Genomic DNA, 13942 nt, shown 5'->3' on the forward strand with positions numbered 1-13942 from the left:
GTCCAAGCCAAACAACTGTCACCCACATTCAGAGGGCCTAATGCCTTCCTATGCAGGTTCCCCGGCTGTCAGTCTGGAGTCGCTGAGCTGCCAGTAACTCGGGTCAGCTGTTTCTGTGGGTTTCTCCATCATGGTCTTGACCCCTTTGCTCATATTATAGCTTCTCCTTCTCTTCACCTGGACTCCGGGAACTTGGACCAGTGCTCAGCTGTGGGTCTCTGAATCTGCTTCTATCAATTACCGAATGAAGGTTCTATGATGACAATTAAAGTGGTCACCAATATGATTATAGGGGAAGGCCTGTTCAGGCACCCCTCTCCACTATTGCTTAAAGTCTTAGCGGGGATGGTCCTTGTTGGTTCCTGGGAGTTTTCCCAGCGCCAGCTTTCTTGCTAACCCGTAATGTCTCCTCCTGTCAAGGTATCTCTTTCCTTGCTCTCCCTGATTGTCGTACCCCCAACTCAACCATCACATTCCCTCATGTTCTCTCTCCTCTCCCCACCCCTCCCCAATACACTCTTCCTCCCTCCCCACCATGCTCCCTATTTACTCAGGAGATCTTATCTATTTCCCTTTCCAAGGGGGTTCCATGTATGTCTCTCTTAGGGTTCTCCTTGTTTCCTAGCTTCTCTGGGGTTATAGATTGCAGGCTAGTTATCCTTTCTTTGCTTTAAGTCCAATATCCACTTATGAGTGAGTACATACCATACTTTTCTTTCTATGTCTGGGTTACCTCACTCAGGATGTTTTTTCTTCTAGCTCCATCCATTTGCCTGAGAATTTGTAGATGTCATTGTTTTTTTATTTTCTGCTGAGTAGTACTCCACTGTATAAATATACCACATTTTCTTTATCCATTCGTGGTGGAGGGGCATCTAGGTTGATTCCAGATCCTGGATATTATGAATAATGTTCTATGAACATAGTTGAGCAAATGTCCTTGTGGTATGAGTGTGTGTCAAGATTGAACTTTAAGTGTGAGTTCAGCAATCAGAATGTCAGAGGGCGCCTCCCTGAAGGTTCTCAGATTCAGATGCATACTGGCACTAAGCCATAGCAGTTAGGTGGTTGACTGACATGGTACAAGACAGGTTGATAGTTGATAGTAGGACGTGCACACGTCTGTGCTTGGAGGGAAAGAACAAGAAAAGGTAAAACCAGGAAACAGATGTGAATGGTTCCCCACAGGGTGTCAGTGAGAAATCATCTACAGGATCAGGGGAAGGAATGAGACACTGGATGAAATTCTAAGCATGCATTTGATATTTAGAACTCTATTTCACAAATTTAGCATGTAAGAAAATAATAAGAAGGGAGAAACTCAAATGGGGAACTGCAAAAGAGCCAGTAAATCTAATTATATTTCACAAGAATAACATAATCACACTGAAAGTGACCTGGGAGAGCTCACCTGATTAACCATTGGGAGCTCTAACTTGCATAATTTCAAGACAGGGATGAAAAAAAATCACAGACTACTGAATTCTGATTCCTGTGTTTGTCTTTCATAGTAGTACAATTTGACAGTTCTGAAACTGTTTGATGTATATTCTGGGACTCAGCAAATAAATACATCGTTATAAAAGTGACGTTTCTCTCTTTGGAGTAAGGGGAGGCTGGAGTGATCTGTACTACGTCAGTATGTGGTTATCTTATGCTCTCAAGGCTAGAAAGTTCTGCATTGTTCCAAACAGAGTCCTTTTACAAGCTGGAAGTGAGGGTAGTCAACTATCCATGCTTTAAGTCAGGCAATTCAGTATCTTTTTTTTTTCCTGAGCTGAGGACCGAACCCAGGGCCTTGTACTTGCTAAGCAAGTGCTCTACCATTGAGCTAAATCCCCAGCCCCAAGTCAGGCAAGTGCGACATTTGGCAGGGCTAACCATAAGCGGTGATGCCAGGCGTCTTGAAGGTGCTGCTTGACAAAGATCACAGTGCCCCAATGACGTTGACTGGCCCTTCATGGTTCTTGGTGGAGTTTGCTGCACAACTCTTGCCTACCTCTTGGACGTGTTTAATATTTGAATTCCTTGCTGTTGCGGGCCCCCCTCTGTAGGCTAGGACTGGGACAATGTAACAATTGCTGTGAACGCTGATGTTAATAAGTATAAAACTTATGGCGATTCTCTGGGGAAAATTAGCTGTGCAAGAAATTGAGTCTTCTGTAAAACGTATTAAGTCATGTTACTAAGCATGAGGCGTAGGATCTGGAGCAAATCATTTAAGAAGAAAAACAGGGAAATTTTAGAAACAGAACTATTAGATTTTTATGTTTTGCTTCAGAAACACGGAACTAGCACGAACAAGGAAAAGATTCTTGATTATAAATGAATGACAAGCCTTGGTCAATGATTGGTCATTAATTGGTCCTAAAGGTAGAGTAAGCAGTTTTAGGAACCTTGATGTTTTATTCTTTGCAGGATTGTAGTAAAGATAGAGACCTTATTGAAACAAGAGTGTATGACAGAGACACAAGGAGAAATATCCTGGTTCAGTGAACTGCCTGCTTCCTGAGCAGACTTACCAGATCAGGGCTTCTCTGACTGTAGACTCTGACTGTAGAAAGAATAAAGAATGGAACACGGTATTTCAGAAGTCACATATAAAAGAAAGAATTAAAACGAGCGACTGAGAAGATAGATTTCGGTAGAAAGATCAGTAGATTAATAGAATAACAGGTAGTAGGAAATAACCTCTGATCAATTAACTTAGTCAAACTTAATAGAGACATCCTGTCTAGTTTTTCTTTAACCACAAGGCTTTACGACACCATTAAGGAAAGACATTGAGTTAAAAGAATTGATTTTATCATAATGTTAGATTTCAGTTCTCATGAAATTTGTTTGCTTTACTTTGATATGCCTGTGTAATCACAGAAAACTTTAGAAAAATATGTACCATGGAGAGACTTTGTAATCACTGACTAAAGTCTAGGAGGAAATGATTCTGTGTGTAAATAAAGCCTGTGAGAGACACAGGTGGTCAGAGCAGGTCAAGCCATGCTGAGATGGGCCGTCTCCCGTAAAACAAAACTAAGTATCCCATGTCTGATTTCTCCATCGCCATTCTTGCACTGACCTGCTTCAGACCCTGCCCTCATCAGGAACTGGACTCTGCCACGTAAGTGACTTAAATACATTGAAATCGGTCTCCAAGATTGGTAAATGATCACAGAAGTCAACAATTCCTGATATTTGTAGACCATCATCAAGAAAGACACAAATGAATATGATTGCATAGATCTCTGAAAGTCCTTCAGTTTTATTTTTTAAGATGTAATAGCCATTTTCATATTTGTGTTCTATAAACTTTAAATAAATCTAATTAATTTTTGTCTCACCATTAGAACATTCCAATCGTGTGTCAGATAAAACAGCTGCCACTAATTTGAATTCCAGCCTACCTGGAGGAGAAAGAGCACCTATTCCTTTTTCCTTGTTTGCTTTGCTTGGGACAAAACATGCAGTTTATTTTAAGTAAATTTTGAATAATTCTACTCGGCCCTAGTTTAACAGGCTGCAAACCAGACTTAACTAAGCAATAATAGGACGCCATAGGAGACAGCCTTATTTGAAGGAGACTCGGGGAAGACTCTCGGAGGAGTTGATGTCCTGTCTAGCCTGGATTAGGAGTTGAAGACTGATCTACCACCATGTACTGTCAGGAAGGGAGGCTGAACACAGACAGTGAGCAAGGTTGGTGTCCTGTTCCAGCAGGGCACCCTTGATAAATATATGAGACTTTTTCAAAGGATTTGCAATCACTCGTATACTTTCGAACTCTCATTTAGTGGGCTTTTGCACTAACCTTTCCCTCCTTCTTAGTATAAAGTGCATTACTGCTCATTAGTAGTGCTAAACTCTGTAATGATGTCTGTCATTTCATCTTCAACTCTAAACACATTTATACTCCCAACAGCTCCCTTTCGTATCCTCCTGCTTGTTTTTGCTGCCGATTCTTTCTATGAACCCTACTAAAATATCCAGCCGTAACCATGACATGACTTACATCTACACTATCTTAAAATTTCCTCTGCCAAATAAATCGGCCCGTTACTTTTGAATTAAGCTTCCCTCAAAATTTTTAACACGTCGGCAAACTGCATCCAGAATCTTTCCCACCATGCAATGCGGGTTCTGTGTAGTGCAGACCTGAGAGAGTACTCATGCTTCTTACTGTCTTCGTTTCTGTTGACATTTCCAATGTCTCAGGCCCACACCAGCATTGCTCAGTAAACGACACTTAGCTGCATTCAAGGGCTTGATATCCTGTATCTCAATCGTCCTACACTCTCCACTCACGTTGATTCCACTTCTCTAGTGTCCATTTTCTCAGTGTTTTGTTGTTTGTTTGTGTTTTGCTTTGTATTGCTGATACTTGAGCAAAATAACTAAAGGGAAGAAAGGCTTGTTTTGCCTCGTCGTTTCAAAGAGATTTCAGTTCATTGTGACGAGGAAGCATGGCATTGGGAGTGACTCCATCCAGGACAGCCAAAGAATGTGTTGGTGACTGACAGCTGACCAGGAAGCAGAGGAGGCAACAGTCAGGAGCCAGGAGTGGGAGTAACTTCAAAGGCCCATGCCTAGAGATCCTCTTACGCTGGCCAGCTCTGTTTCTGAAAGGCTGCAGAGCCTTCGCAAATAGTCACAAGCTTGGGGCAGATCATTCCAAACAGGACCGTGTGGGGGCATTTCAGACTTCAGCAATAGCACACATGGCAGTCTTATTGTTGTGACCTAGGGTCTCACTTAAATAATTTCATCTAGGTCTACTTAGCCTTCAAGGCTTGGACTTTCAAATATATCTCTTTAGTAGTTAGGAAGTGGAAGAGGCCATAATTGAGACTGTAATAGTGGACACCACCAAGAGACAGAATTCTTTTTTAATTCATTATTTATTTTACATCCCAGCCACAAGTCTCCTCCCATTCTCCCCTCCTAGTCCCTCTCCCATCCTACCCCACTGCCTGCTCCCATCCCCAAATCCCCTCCCATTTCCATCCAGGAAAGGACAGGTCTACCATGAGAATCATTAAAACACGGCATATCAAGTTGCAGTAAGACTTAGAACCTCCCTAGGTGTTAAGACTGGGCAAGGTGACCTAGTGTGAGGAGTAAGGCCCCAAAATCCAGTAAAAGAGTTGGTGACAGCACCTGTTGCCATTGTTAGGAGTCCCACGAGAGGACCAAGCTACACAACTGTAACACATGTGCATAGAGTCTAGGTCAGTCCCATGCAGGCTCCCTGTTTGTCTGTTCAGTCTCTGCAAGCTCTAAAGAGCCTAAGTAAATTGATTGCTTGAGCCTTTCTGTGGTACGCTTGACCCCTCTGGCTCCTATACTCCTTTATCCTCCTCCTCAATATTCTGGTCCTAGGACATGGCCAGTTCAGGCTACTTATCGGCTATTGCTAGGTGCCTAAGTTGGTGTACTCCCTGTAGACTCTTGGGATATTCCCCTGCACCAGGCTTCCATTCAACCCAAAAGCCTCTCCCCATGTGGCTGCCCCTCAAGACTCTCCTGCACTGTGCCCCTCACAACATGTTCCGATCCCCATCCACCATCTGTCCACTCACAAAATCTCTTCTGTTTCTCTCGGTGTCCCCTCATGAACTCTCCTTGTTGCGTAGTTTCTCTGGGTCTGTGGACAGTAGCATTGTTAACCTTTGTTTTATAGCTACTATCCACTTATGAGTGAGTACATGCCATGCTAAAACAGAAGTTCTTTGTAGGATGCGTAACACCGGTGAAAAATCAAAACATGCGTTGCTTGACTTGTATTAGAGAATTGAGAAAATAAATGAAAGGTTGTAAAGACAGATAGGGAGAAAGAAACATTAATAAGAAACAGCTTTTTCACTTCTCCCTCCTCCTTATCTTCCTCCTGCCACTCCCCGATTCTCTCCTCTTCCCCTCCTCATACTTCTCCTCCTTTTCTTTCTTTTGACAAAGTCTTACTATATAAACCAGGCTAGTATTGAATCATCCTCTTGCCCTCTACCTTCCAAGTTCTGGGATTGGAAGTGTATAGTATCACACTTAGATTTTTTTTTAATTCTCTGAGACCAGAGTTGCTTAGCAACTGATAAGATATCCTGGTGAGATTCAGTGAAGAGTGCTTTTAAAAGACTGAAGAGCTCCAGAACATCTTAATTGCTGATGTAATATGAGAGAGGAGTTGATGGTAAAAGATAGTGGATAGATTATGCAGAAAGGTCCTGGAAGCTTGGAAATCTCCCCAGATCCACATAATTATGATCAATTGGTGGACTTCGGGAATTTTTTAAAACAATGATTTTTTTTTACCACGTAAGGTACTTGCTAATGAAATCCAGGCATCTGCCCTACATAGTCTCCCCAGCTCAAGTATTTTTAAAATTGTATTTAATTTGCGTTGTGAGCCTCTGCATCTTCTATAAGCAGATAGCTGAATATAAAAATGACTGCTGAAAAAAAATCTGAAAAATTCTGAATTCTGGTATGTGTGGCTCCAAAAGCTTCCAACCAAGCATTCCAAAAGTCTTCTGCTCCAGACCCTGGGAAATATGTTCCCTATAGCTCTCAGAACATGTGAAGTCTAATAACTGAAGAATTAGTGACATTCCCAGCCTGGAGTTCCAGGGTTCAACTCAGATGTGAGGTAGGCCAGCATCTGTTCTAATAATGTGTCTGCTGCCTGAGGCTGTTAGATTTTGAGAACTACTACCGAAGTGTCTCTCAGGAGCACATCCCTTCATTACCTCATTTTTAAAAAGCATCTTTGTTGGTGTGTCTTTCACATGCCACTAGGTTCACGTCCTTAAAGTGTGCAATCCGATGTCTTTAGTGTATCACAGAACAGCCCATGAATCACCACAGTCTCATCTTTAAACACAACCGACATCCTCGCAAAACCCTTCTTCCCATGAGAATTCAGTTCTCACTCCTTCATTGTGAAGACAAAGGCATCTGCTAATCTGCTGCTCTGTCTCCATGCATTTGTCAGTTTGGAGGTTACATTTAAAAGAAGTAAGTCATAGAACCTGCGTCCTGTGGTGACTACCACCTTTAATTTAGTGCAAAGACTGCCACCTTCATTTGAATAGGAGCATGTAAGTATCAACACCTCATTATTTTTATTAACAGTATTCTTCTCTCATATGAATACAATGCCTGTTTTTTCCAGTCTTCAGCTGATGGACACTTGGGATATTTTCTTTTATTGGATATTCTGATTATTTTTATGATTGTTGTTGTTCTTGCTACATTTGGATGTTTTATGCTTTTAGTTCTCCCAAGTGTGTGTGCTCGGTGTGTCAGTAAATAAGGATCCATTTGTTTTACTGTACACAAAATATAAATAAATGTCTGAATACTTTTTAACGTATAAAACAATATCCTTAAAAGCCTTTTTTTCCCTGGCCAATTTCTCTCTGTATTCTTCTGTGATATATGTTGGTGATTTTACTGTTGTCTCAAATTTCTCTGAGCTGTATTTTAATTTTTCTTTAGTTTGTTCTTGCCTAATCTCTTTGACATTCCTTATGATACACAAACGAAGTCGTAACAAGTAAAGGGACTGTCTTTGCCAGCTTTATTTGGTTTCCAGCCATGTTTTGTTGGTGAACCTCTCCTACTGGAATTCAGTACTTTTTTTGAAAGTTTGGCATTCGGGTTTCATGAGCAAACATCATATTTTTCTTTGAAGTTATGTTTCCGATTGTCCTTTTCCTTTTCGGCTTGCATTAGTTCGCACCAGGTTTCAAGGCTGAGCACAACCTGACTTTTATTGGTGTGTTTGAACCTCTGGAGACAGATGATTCTATAACGAACATGTTCTGGCAGCTTCCGTTGTGTGCAGGCAACGCTAGGGCATTACTGAAGCTGCTTTGAATACCAACTCTGATTAGTTTCTTTTTATAAATCCCGTAGACACAAATAAAAATTACTAAATGGATGGCATTTGGAAAGGTGTGAGAAGATCCAGTGCTTTTGTGCAGGTGAGCTCATTTTCTCATTACTCTTCTCTGGGAAAAGCTATTATCATTTGTCACCAATTTCTTCGCTTGATAATGTTGAATTCGCTCATTCCATATGCTCTTTATCACTCTGTAAGGGGTAAAGCCAGCAAGTGATATATCAATTGAATTGATTATTTTGGGCTTTATAATAGAAAGTCTTCAGCTTTAAATAAACAATATACAGTGATCACATAACAATATATAACATATTGTATTAAACTAGAATTTGCTATAAGTTATTCAGGAAAAATATAGTTCTTAGGACAGATTCAAAGAAAGCACTACAAGAAGCAAGTAAAAGGAAAAAATATTTTCATTGCACTGAACTTAAAAATAGGTGATAAAATATTAATTATGAGCTATAATTAAGTAATTAATGAGTAAAATTAAGCCTATAAAGTTCCATATTGTCTTGCTATAAACACTCTGCTTCAATATATTTATGTTTGATTAAGCCCACCAGAATATCATAGGTGGAGATCAATTGCAAGTGCCAAATCTCCTGCTGTCGTAATTCGAGTTTACTGCTTACAGTGTCAAGGACACTTGGCTACATTTTTTAAATGAGTTAAACCTTAGCCATCAACACTAAACTTTGAGGATTTCAGTAAGGGCACTAAAAACCATTCTCTTTTGCAGTTCTTTTTTTTTTAAAGGTAAATATTGAATTTTACTCAACTATGAGGAAGAAGGACATTTGCAATTTTTGAAAAACAAATAGGTAAAAGTCGAGGCCATTACATCAAATTGGAATAAGCCAGTCCCATAAAGCAAATATCTCATGCTTTCTTCCATGTGGGAAGGGACGATCAGAAGGGTATAGAATGAAAAGGGAATCTCCAGGGAATTAGAAATGGAGAGCGGAGAAGGGATAAGGAAGAGGAGTAGGGAATGACCTGAGGAAATGCCACAATGCCTCACCATGCCCTGTGTCATACGTACTAACAATGAACGAGGAATGAAGATAGACAGAAACATGCAAGGAATTAGAGAGAGAGAAATAGTGAAAATATAAGTAACTGAAAACCTTGTAGATTAAAAAAATGCCTTATTTAACCAGTATATAATTTTCTGAATAAATTAATTCATTTTTATATGATCCATTGATGATTATGAAAGTGAAAAGGAGGAAATGAAAAATTCCCTTAGAGAAACACAGGAAAACATAAACAAACAACTGGAGGAAATGAATAAATCCCTTAAGGAAAGCCAAGAAAAGAAAAACCAAATGAACAGCTGACTGAAACAAGTAAAGCTGATCCTGACCTGAAAATGGAAATAAAAATGGAGAAAACACAAACCGGGGAAATTCTGGAATTGAAAAGTTTAGGAATGAGAATGGGTACTGCAGATGCCGGCTTCACCAAACAGAGTACAAGAGATGGAAGAGAGAATCTCAGGCACTGAAGACACAATAGAAGGGATAGATACATCAGTCAAAGAGTATGTTAAATATAAAAAATTCCTGACACCAAACATCCAGGAAATCTGGGACACCATGAAATGAACAAACCTATAAACAATGAGCAATAGATGAAGAAGAAGAGTCCCAGTTCAAAGGCCCCGAAAATGTTTTCAACAAATTCATAGAAGAAAAATGTCCTAACCTGCAGAAGGAATTGCCTATAAAGGTACAAGAAGCATACAGAACATCAAGTAGATAGAACCAGAAAAGAAAGACTGCCCTGTTACGATAACTCTTTCCCGCCAGCCTGGCCTCACATTCGCATCAGCCTCAAATTAACACTCAGAGACTTACACTAATTATAATACTGTTGGCAGATGACTAGGGCTTCTTATTGGCTAGCTCTGTCTTAATTATTAACCTATTTCCGTTAGTCTAAGAATTTCTACATGGTTTCTCTTACCGGAGAATGCCTCACTCATACCCTCTCTTCTCGGGATCACATGACAACTGGCCTCTGCCCACATCTCCCAGAATTCTCCTCATTTCTTAGTCCCACCTATCTCCCTGCCTCATTGGCTGAACAGTGTTTTATTCATCAACCAATAAGAGAAGCATACACAGAAGGACATCCTCCATCACCGCCTACCATATAATAATCAAAACACTAAAGATACAGAACAAAAAAAGAATATTAAATTCTGTAAGGGTAAAATAGCAAGTAATATAGAAAGGTAGCACTATTAGAATTATACCTGAGTTCTAATGGGAACTCTAAAAGCAAGAAGGACTTGGACAGACATACTGGGAACTCTAAGGAACCAAAGTTACCTTCCCAGATTGCTGTATCCAGTAAAACTTTCACTCACCATACATGGAGAAATGAGATATTCTAAAATAAAGTAAAATTATACATTATTGATGGGGAAGTCCTGTTTATATGTCAATAAAGCACTGTTGGCCAGTAGGGAAGCAAGATAGGTGGGACTAGGAGTTGAGGAGAAACACAAGGAGTCATCATGTAGCTGCCATAGGGGTAAGAAGTCTGGACCCTTTTCTCCGGTAAGAGAGATGCTTAGATTAACAATTATGAAGTAAATACTTAAGTCAGAGATAGCCCAGCTTCATAATTAATACAGTGTCTTGTGCGATATTTGGGAACTACAACGTGGCAGAGCCCTGGTGACTGGTGGAGAAAAACCAAAGCGGCTGGCAAGGAAAAGGATTCACTCAACACATTATCTATCTGCAAATCCAGCATTACAGAATGAAAACCCCAAACCAAGTGGGTTAGCTACACTTGTGAAAACACAGGGAATAAATAATCCCAGACCATCAAAACAAACACATAAAAAAGGGGCACACACACACACACACACACACAAATACCATAGCTACCACCACTACCAACAACAACAACAAAATAACATTTATCAATAATCTCTGGTCATGGATATCTTTCAATATTAATGGTCTCAATTCCCCAATAAAAAACACAGACTTCCAGAATGGTTGCAAAAACAGGACCCATCCTTCTCATGCATTCAGAAAACACACCTCAACATAAAGGATATGTTAACTTCAGGGGAAAGGGTTGGAAAAAGATATTGCAAGCAAATAAACCTAAGACGCAACGTGCTGTACAGATTTTAATATCTAACAATAGACTTCAAACCAAAGTTAATCAAAAAAGATGGGGAAAGATACTTCATAATCAAAGGAAAAGTCCAACAACATAATATTTCAGTTCTTAACATCTACGCCCCAAATGCAAGGGTGCCCACTTTTGTAAAAGAAATACTACTACAAGTTAAGTAACATAGATTCTCACACACTAATAGTGGGAGAGACTTCAATACTGCACTATGACCAGTAAACAGTTCATTCAAACAAAAACTAAACAGAAACACTGAAACCAGCTGACATCATACACCAAATGAATCTAATAGATCTTTATAGACGACTCGATTCAAGCACAAAAGAATGTACCTTCTTCCTAGCACCTCATAGAACTTTCTCCAAGATTGATCACACACTCAGACACAAGGCAAATCTCAACAGGTAAAATAATATTTTGAAATAACACCCTGCACACTATCAGACCACCATGGTTGAAAGCTGCATGTTCACAATAACAGAAACAACAGAAAGCTTACAAACACATGGAACCTGAACACTACTGAATGAAAAATGGGCCAAGACAGAAATAAAGAAACGAAAGACTTTCTATAATTCAATGAAAAATGAATACTCACATACCCAATCATATGGGACACAAAAATTGGTGCTAAAACTTCAACAGAAGGAAATTAGTTGTGTGTACAAAAACACATGTAGCATAAATAACCTCACACCAGCAAACTTCAAAGAAGGGAAACACACAAACACTACCGCCAACAAAGCCAAATATATCAGATGCTGTAATTTTTAAAAAGCAGCTCTAGAAAGAAAGATGCCATGCAACAGAGTTCAAGTGTCTACATAAAGAAGGTGGGTAAATCTCACACTAGCAATTTTAACAGCAAACCTGAGGACTCTAGAACAAAAAGAGGCAAACTCACCCAGGAGGAGTAGATGCCAGGAAATAATCGAATAGAAGGCTGAAATCAATAAAAATAGAAACAAAGAGAAAAATACAAAGAATCAATGAAACAAAGAGTTGTTTCCTTTGAGAAAATCAACAAGATAGACAAAGTAACCAAACTAACCAAAAGGCAGAGAGAGAATATCTAAATTAACAAAAGCAGAAATGAAAAGGGGGACATATTAACAGACACTGAGGAAATCCAGAGATTTCATACTTAGAAATCCTATACCACACTAAACTGGAAATTTTAAAAGAAATGGACAATTTTCTGGATAGGTACAACATACCAAAATTAATTCAAGACCAGTTAAACAATTTAAATAGACATATAACTCCCAAGGAAATAGAAGCAGCCATCAAAAGTCCATAACCAAAAGTCCATCTGGCCCAGGGACAGATGGTTTCAGATTTATTCCAGAATTTCAAAGAAGAGTTAAAACCAATACTCCTCAATAGAAACTTCACACAACAGAAACAGACAGAACATTGCCAAATTCTTTTCATAATGCTGCAATTACCCTGATACTCAAGCCACACAAAGACACAACTTAGAAAGAGAATTACAGACCAATCTTCGTCATAAACATTAACATAAAAATACTCAATAAAACACTGTCAAACCAAATCCAAGAACATACCAAAAAAAAAATCCAGCATGGTTATGCAAGCATCGTCCCAGAGATTCAGGGATGGTTCAGCGTAAGAAAATCTGTCAATGTAATCCACCATATAAACAAACTGAAAGGAAAAAAAACATGATTATCTCATTAGATGCTGAAAAAGCCTTTGAAAAAATTCAACACTCCTTCATGTAAAGGTCTTGGAGAGATCAGGGATACAAGGAAAATACCTACACATAATAAAAGCAAGAACTCAAGAAATTAGGTATTAAAACATTCCAATAAAAACTGGGTATAGGCCAGGCGTTGGTGGCACACACCTTTAATCCTAGCACTCGGGAGGCAGAGGCAGGCGGATCTCTGTGAGTTCGAGGCCAGGCTGGACCAACATCCTCCAAAAAACAATACAGAGAAACCCTGTCTTGTAAAAACCAAAAACAAATTGGGTATAGATCTAAACAGAATGTCAACAGAGGAATCCCCAATGCCAGAGAAACCTTAAAAGAAACGTTCAACAACTTTAGCCATCAGAGAGATGCAAGTCAATACTACTTTGAGATTTCATCTTATACCTCTAAGAATGGCTAAGATCACTAACACAAGTACTAGCTCATGCTGGTGAGGCTGTGGGGCAAGCAGAACACTCCTCTACTGCTGGTGGGTGTGCAAACTGCTACAGCCACCATGGAAATCAATATGGTGGGTCCTCAGAAAATTGGTAATTGACCTACCTTAAGACCCAGCTACACTACTCCTGGGCACATACCCAAAGGACACTCCATCCTACCACAAGGACATTTGCTCAACTATGTTTATTGTGGCTTTATTCATAATAACCAGAAACTGGAAACAACCTGGATGTCCTTCAACAGAAAAGTGGATAAAGAAAATGTGGTACATTTCCACAATGACACCATGAAATTTATAGCCACGAGGATGCAACTAGGAAAAAATCATATTGAGTGTTGTATCCCAGAAAGACAAGTAGGACATGCATTCATTTATGTGTACATTATATATTAAGTAAATTATAATAAAGCTAAAATCTGTAGAACCAGAGAAGTTGAGTAAAAATGATGGTGCTAGAGATGCATGGATCTCCCCAGGAAGGAGAAACAGAATAGACTTTACTAAAGAACTGGGGGTGGGGGGATGGGAGCAGGAGGGATTAGGTGTTGGGGGGAGGAGGATAAGAGGTAGAGAGAGACAGCTGGAATTGGGAGGGATTTGGAAGACGATGTGGAAACCTAGTTCAGTGCAATCTTCCTGGAATCTATGATAGTGATCATAGTGAGGTCTTCTAGTAATAGAGGATATGGATTCTGAACTGGCC

Source organism: Mesocricetus auratus, unplaced genomic scaffold (genome assembly GCF_017639785.1).
Source record: "Mesocricetus auratus isolate SY011 unplaced genomic scaffold, BCM_Maur_2.0 Super-Scaffold_100011, whole genome shotgun sequence".
NCBI lineage: Eukaryota > Metazoa > Chordata > Mammalia > Rodentia > Cricetidae > Mesocricetus > Mesocricetus auratus.